This window comes from Petaurus breviceps, unplaced genomic scaffold (assembly GCF_028583685.1).
Source record: "Petaurus breviceps papuanus isolate PSGF00001 unplaced genomic scaffold, PetGlider_PUasm1.0 189, whole genome shotgun sequence".
NCBI classification, from domain to species: Eukaryota; Metazoa; Chordata; class Mammalia; order Diprotodontia; family Petauridae; genus Petaurus; species Petaurus breviceps.
In genome coordinates, this window is record NW_027185809.1 from 12,285,128 (window position 1) to 12,293,254 (window position 8,127).

Consider the following 8,127-nt stretch of genomic DNA (forward strand, 5'->3'; position numbering starts at 1 on the left):
CCCCCCCCCCCCCCCGCCCCCCCCCCCCCCCCCCCCCCCCCCCCCGGCTCGCTACTTTGTATCCTAGGAACCGCGGCTGCTGCTAAACCACGTGCGCGGCCGTCTCTCCAGCTGCTCCTGCATCTGCACCGCCACGGCATCCCCGATGCTCCGCAGGAGCCCAGGGGCAGCAAGGCTCAGCCACGGGCATCGAGTTCTTCTTTCGTGCGGCCAACCGTATGAAAAGGAGACCCCTCAGCTGCGGGCAACGAAAGTTACTGCAGTTTTGGGGGGGGGGGGTGTAATAAGGGGAAAGAGGAAGGTGGGAAAGCTCACAGGTAAGGTACTGCCAAGGGCCCGTTCTCCCCTCCTGTTATCATGAGCAGTTTCCAAAATGACTGAGGAAGAACCAGCTTGAGGATGACATACGAGGGGTGACATGAAAGTAATTGTGGGCAAAAACAATAAAACGAATACTGCCGATTTCTGTGAAAGGGGTATTATCACAATAAACGCCGGTCAAATAATTTGCAAAATAACGGAAACGATGAACTTTAATATAATGAAAAGAACTGGAAACCTTCAAGTGCACTGCACTGAAATGTGACCCCTACTATGCTCTACTAAATTTCCGGCTACTCTCTGCTGGGGCCAAACGCATCCCAAGCACTTTCCAACCGCCCTAGCCTTTGCTCATGCCCACCCCTCCCTGTCTGGAATATCCTCCCCTCTAAATCCTGTATCACTCAAATCCTACCTCCTTCCTTTAACCTTATTGCCGCCCCTCCCCCAAACCTCCAAGCTGGAACTGCCACCTCCCTCACTCACCGCCCAGTTCTACTACTCTGGGCATCTTTTCAGTCAAGTGTGTCTTCTCACCTCAACTGAACTACAAATTCTTGGAGAGCAGGTATATCACCCATCTTTGCATCCCCCCCCCCCCCCCCCCCCCCACACAACTATTCCTTACATAGGAGACACTATTGACAGATAGATTCAACCCCAGAAACGGCAAAATGTTGGAGCAGGAAGAGACCTTAAGCTCATCGAATCTAGTCTGTCCCTTTCGGTTTCATTGTTGTGGGACTCCAGAACTGGGGGCTGTCTGCAGTATAACTGTTCCTAATGCACTAGTTAGGTCACTTCCTTTCTCTATTTCCTGTCAGTTTAGTTTCCTCAAGACTACATACACCAAAATCTTTTTCTGATGGATTCTACACTACTGCCAACTACCATACCGTTACCCTCTATAGAGAGTGTCCAGAGAGAAACCATGTACAAAAATTAAAGCACTGAATGGAAGAGGAATAAGATGGCTTGGTCACGAGAGGCTGACTTAAGGGGTGTGATAATGCAGAGCTACTGCTTCATTGGCATCCTTTATCAATAGATGTTCCTAATTAATCAAACTCATTTGCCCTTATTTTATAATATAAATAATAACTTCAAGAATATCGTATTTCATCTGTGTGTATATTCCATTTTTAGTAGATATTTAATAAGTTTCAGTGCCCAAGAAATTAATTACCTGATGATAGTGATCAGCCTCTCCAAATTTAGCCAGTCAAGCCTCCTAACAAAAGACACACAGTTCATCACCAGACCTATAGTTAAATGCCTAGATATTGCTTGCCTTCCACTCAAGAAACTGGATTCCCTTCAAGAACCCATAGTCACTTCCATATTACCATTCAGTGACATGATCATTGAGTTTTATGGTTTATTAGTAATCTTGTGAGGTAGGTCATTCAGATGTTCCTATTATCATCCTTAGCTTATAGATAAGGAAACTGAGGCTCAAGGCTATACAACTAGTAAATGAGACTTCAAGCCCCGTGATCTGATTCTGACTTCAGGTCTCTTTCCTCATCCTACACAACCTCTAACTGAGCAGTGCAATTGAACAGAACAGAAACATACAAATAACTTCCATTACACACTCTACAGGCTGACATCCTTTCACCTCACCAAAAAAAAAAAAAAGAAAATTATTTTTCTCTGCCTCCTCATCCCTTCTTCTTCCTCTCTTTTTTTTCCCTAATCATCCTGGTGGCTCTTCCTTTTCACTAACAAAACATAAACAAAGAAATTCAACCCCAACGTGTCAACATCCGCCAGGAGTGTAATGGTATAGGAAAGCAAAAGAACATTCACTGGGTTTCACTTTTGCAATGCCCTATTCATGACTTCACCACACAGAAAAGAAAGAGAAGGAGTCAGCACAGCAGCGAGCTACATGGTTAAGAGTATCAGTGCATGGAGAAGTTATGGAATGAGCACCCCAAGATTTCCACAATCATGTTTGTGGAATGTTAAGGGCCAGGATGGGTGAGAAAGTTCTATAGTGATTTTGAAGTTTCATGGATTTAGAACTGAATGGGACCTTAGAAGTTAGTTCAATCCCCTAATTGTACAAAAAAGGCAGCTAGGAGCCAGAAAGGTGTTTTTTTCCACTGTACCATGCTGCCTGGGATCAGTCCTGGGAATTCTCTTACCATCCTTCAAACCATTCCCCAAACGCTTAAGATCAAACAGTTCTTAACATCAAAGTAACCAGTAGAATAAAATATATCGCCTTCTATGTGTATATTTTTCAAAGCTCTTTCATGTACCTCTCTTGATTTGCTCACATGCAATGAGGTTAACTGACTTTACCCAAGAAAACAGCAACAACAATAATAACAGCTCACATGTATATAGTACTTTAAGGTCTGCAATATACTTTAAATACTTTTCTCAATTGATCCTTAAAAATGACCCTGTCAGGGAGTTACTATTATCATCCATTGAGTAATTAATTAATTAACTGGCTGATTGATTAAGCCCCTAATACAGATAGTTCAACAAAACAAATACCCACCTTAGACATGTCTGAAAAGTTCCATCTCCATGACACTTTCTAGATTTGAAGTTCATCACTTCTGTCAGGGGAGTCAGAGGAGTGAGTGCCTGGGCAAGGTGGACCCACTGGAGATCTTTAAATACAGGGGGGTGAAACAGGAGGTAGATGTGTACTCACTTTACTGGTCCTCTGCTATCTCTTCTCCCTAATTGCCAAAACACACACTCCTCCATTTCCTCCAGATATCTCTCCTACTCCCTAATTTTTCACAATCCATTCATTAACGTATTTCATATGTACCCCCTTGTCCTCTATCCTAGGATAGACATCCATATCAATTTAATTCAATTCAACACACATTTATTAAGCACATTTATGTGCCAGACACTGTGTTAGGTAATGGGGAGAAAAAAAATTTTTTTAAAGAAGGAAACAGGGGTGGCTAGGTGGCACAGTAAATAGAACACCAGCCCTGGAGTCAGGAGGACCTGAGTCCAAATCCAGCCTCAAACACTTAATTAACATTTACTAGGTGTGTGACCTTGGGCAAGTCACTTCACCCCAATTGCCCTGCTTTCCGCCCTCTAAAAGGAAAAAAAAAGAATTTTTTAAAAAAAGAAGGAAACAGTCTCTATCCTCAAGAAACTTATATTTTATTTTTTTATATATTTATTTTATAAGAATTCAATAATAGCTCCCATTTGTATAACGTGTTAAGGTTTACAAAGCCCTGTACATAATTCTCATTTGATCAAGCCAGTAATACTTCCCACAATCTTGACTACAAGTGGTTTATGCCCCAGATTAAGAAAAATATTCCTTGACTAAAATAGAGGTTTTTTAAATTACATTTGATTTTATGAGGCACATTTCCCCCTATTCCCTTCATCTATTCTCTTTGTCCAAAATCATAATGCCAGACTGAAGCTCTAGCTCTCCCTTGAGAGCTAAATTCTAAATAAGAAGGAAAGTCAGACAGCTCCCACTCAGTGGTAACTTGCACCATGTCAGGTCCACTCATGGGCCTCTCAACCCGATTCTTTCAAATCCTTTGTGGGTTACCACTATCATCAAAGATGATAACAATCCCCCATGAGGAAAGGAGACCTTTATCTCCATTCCTGCACTGAGAAGACCATGAAAAAGGGCTACCTTATACAGCATAATACAAACAGTACTGAAATCTGATCCTTTATAATTCTCTGTGCTTTTCTGGCAAATCAGAGTGCTTGGTAGTCAGATCATGGATCTAGAATTGGAAACGACTTCAGAGACCATGTAGGCCCTTTACAGATGAGACTGAAGCCCCAGAAAGGGGGGTGTAACTTTCCCAGGTCTCATAGGTAATAAGTATCAGATGGATATTGAACCCAGGCTTTCGGATTCAAGAAGCAATTATCTTTCCAGTGTACCAGCCCAGATAATTTTTCAAAATATCTTGTAGGATTGAGAAAGAGGAAGGAAGTTGGACATAAAAGATACAAGAAGCTTGTCTTACTGAACAATTTGCTTCTAATTCAGGAGCAAGCCCTAACTTTTCCTAAGAGTCTTCCAGAGTACAACCCCAGAAATGTGAATTATTTACTAACAAGGAATGAGTGACCCAAGAGTCTAGAAACTTCTTCTAGCAGCCTGATATCCTAAGGGATTTGATTTCTTATGTCTTCAACTTTACCCGATCTACTGACTTCTTCTGAATTGCCTGCAAACATGTTTAAGTCTTAACCATCCTAATGAAGAGTAACAAATGTCTGTGGGGACTTCTGAGGGCATCTCCTGTTAAAAAGTATTGATGAACCTCTCTTGTTACACATCCTGGAGAAGGGCTAAGGACATCTCCTGATTAAATCTTAATAACTGGAGCTGACCCAGTGGCTCACATTGCTATGGGACAGAAATAAGTTAGAAGAGCTACCCCTATATGTTGGTCTTAAAAGGGAGCCATTGGAATCTTTCATTTCCTTCTCCCCTTTTGTCTTCTGTTTTCTGAAAAAATCTTAAGAGAAAATCACGGTTAGGAGCATTGGGGCTAGGGAGTGGGGTAGGTAGGAGCTGGGTAGCAGATATTCCTCTAGGAGTTGATAAGGCTGCCTTACGGCAGATGTTGGTAGCAGAAGAAGGCACGTTTTCACCCATATAGCTGAAGAGAAACTAACCTCCTCCTGAGGACAGCCCAGCAAGCCTGCAAGAATCAGCCAGCTCAGTGCTCTGGGAGGCGACCCCAGCCCCGCCCCAGACAGAGGTTGACCAACCACTGGCTAGACTTCAGCTCACCAGCAGCTGTGGTGGTTTCCAGAATTATCAACACATAGATGCTAAGGACAAAGTGAGAGGTCAGTGCAGTGTAGACTGTGGGAGCCAGTAGTTGGGAGGGCATTTGGCCTTCCGCCCCCCCTCTCCCCTGCCCCCGGGCAAGAAGCCACTGAGATGCCGAGGGCATGTAGCTGCCCCAACGTGGCAGCTTCAGCTCCTGGCCTGCGGAGCAAGCCACCAGTCTGAGGGGCAATCGCTATTGCTGTAACCTGCTTGGATCTGGATTGCAGTCTAGGGTAGACGTCCTGGGGTGTTCAACCAGTTTGCCAGAGAGTGTGGAGGCTTCAGAGAGGGCACCCAACTAATACCTTCAGAAACTGAGAAAACCCCAGCATTTGAGACAAAGCTCCCCTATCTGGTGGCAGTCCTACTGTGGCAAAAAGCCCAGGGGTCAAGTGACTGAGGGGCGACATGAGTAAGCAAAAGAACCAAAATAAACAGAGCAACCCAACTTTACACTACTATTTTGGTGACAAAAAAGATCAAAGCATGGAACAGGAGGAAGACAGCGAAGTCAGAACTCCTGCACCAAAAGCTTCCAAGAAAAATACAAGCTGGTTACAGGCCATAGAGGACCTTAAGAAGCAGATAAGAAAAGTGGAGGAAAAATTGGGAAGAGAAATGAGAAGAATGCAAGAAAATTATGAAATGAGAATCAACAGCCTGACTGAGGAAAATAACACCTTAAAAAACAGACTAACTCAAATGGCAAAAGAGACTCAAAAAGGCAATGAGGAGAGGAATGGCTTGAAAAGCCAAATTTGCCAGATGGAAAAAGAATCTCAAAAGCTCACTGAGAAGAATCATTGCTTCAGAATTAGACTGGAGCAAATGCAAGCTAGTTACTTTATGAGAAATCAAGATACTATTAAACAGATCCAAACAAATGAAAGAATAGAAGGCAATGTGAAATATCTCATGGGAAAAACCACTGACCTGGAAAATAGATCCAGGAGAGATAATTTTTAAATTATTGGACTACCTGAAAGCCATGATCAGGGAAAGAACCTAGAAATTATCTTCCAGGAAATTCTCAAAGAAAATTGCCCTGATGTTTTAGAACCAGAGGGCAAAATAGAGGTTGAAAGAATCCATTGATCACCTCCTGAAAAAGATCCCCCCAAAAACTCCTAGGAATATTATAGCCAGGTTCCATAATTCCCAGATCAAGGAGAGAATATTACAAGCAGCCAGGAAGAAACAATTTGAATACTGTGGAAACACAATCAGGATAACACAAGATCTGGCAGCTTCTACACTGAAGGATAGAAGGGCTTGGAATATGATATTCCAGAGGGCAAAGGAGCTGGGATTAAAACCAAGAATCACCTACCCAGCAAAACTGAGTATCATGTTTCAGGGGAAAATATGGTCATTCAGTGGAATAGAGGACTTTCAAGCATTCTTGCTGAAAAAACTAGAGTTGAATAGAAAATTTGACATTGAGATACAAGAAGCAAGAGAAGCATGAGAAGGTAAACAGGGAAAAGAAATCATAAGGAACTTATCAAAGTTGAACTATTAACATTCCTACATGGAAAAACAATAATTGTAACTGATGAAACTCTTCTCAGTATGAAAATAGTTGAAGGGAATAGAAATATATATATACACACACACATATATATACACATATATATGTCTATATAGGAGGGTATATGGGTGTATGGATACACATGTGAATGTTTGTATATATGTTTACAGGTATACATAGATAGAGGGCACAGGACCAATTTAATAGGAAGAGATGATACTTTAAAGGTGAAATTAAGAGGTATGAGAGGAGATGGGGAGAGACAGAATGGGGTAAACTATCTCATATAGAAGAGGCAAGGGAAAATGGTTACAATGGAGGGGAAGAACAGGAAGGCAAAAGGGAATGGGTCTACCTTATTCTCAATGAATTTTGCTCAGTGAGGGAATGACATACACATTAAACAGGGTATCTCACCCTACAGGAGAGTAGGGGGGAAGGGGATGAGAAGGAGGATGATAGAAGGGAGTGAAGGGTAGAGGGGAGGGAAGTTGGAAGCACCCACTTTTGAAAAGGGAGGGAATCAAAGTAGAGAATAGAACAAGTGGGAGGTGGGATAGGAGGGAGGGAAATATAGTCAGTCTTTTACAATATATCTACTATGTTAATGTTTTGCATAGCTACACAGGTACAACCTATACTGACTTGCTTATCATCCCAGTAAGGGTGGGTGACAAAGGGAGGAAGGGAATGAATCTGGAATGCAAAGTTTTAAAAGCAAATGTTTAAATATATATATATATGTATATATATATACACATACATATATATATACTATTATTAATACTATTTTACATGTAATTGGGAAATAAGATATTCAGGGACTGGGGCATAGAGATCCACCATGGCCTACTGGAAAAGTCTAAGGGGGTATGGGAGAAGATATGGGAGAGAGCAGCTTGGAGGAGGGGATATCCTGTGGGACTGCTATTCTGGGGTAGGGGAAAAACAGGGAGAAAATTTCTAACTCAAAATCTGGCAAAAATTAATGATGTAAACCAGAAGTTAATAAAGCATTTTTTTTAAAAAGCCATATTACTGAAGACTTTAAAAGATCCTGACTTCATTACAGCAGTAGGATAGAGAGCTATATATTTCATGGCAAGGATTCTGTCCGTCAAAATAAATTATGGTGTGACTATTTGGCCCAAATCATGACACTAAGCATTTTCTTCTATATAATATGTGTGTATGTTCACAATAAATATAAAATGAAATTATTTTCCTTAAAAAAAAAAAAGAATGAATTTCAGATTTGATTCCATCTTGCTAGATGATGTTCTGGAGACAACAGGTGAGGTTTAGGAGATTAGTCAAGTGGGCTATAATCCTCTATTTCTCCCTTTATAAGGAGGCCTCTTCCTCCACTTGCCCACCCGCAGACCCCACCCCATCTCTGCCCGAAGATCTGAGGGCCAGCCACCTTAGCGCCAGAGTCTGAGCACCTCTCCGGCTTTCC

General features: G+C 41.9%; 1 protein-coding gene across 1 annotated transcript in view; it reads right to left on the reverse strand.

The window, feature by feature from the left end:
• Positions 1-8,127, reverse strand: part of KLHL3 (kelch like family member 3) — a 324,549-nt gene that overhangs the window by 197,844 nt on the left and 118,578 nt on the right. The window lies entirely within an intron of this gene.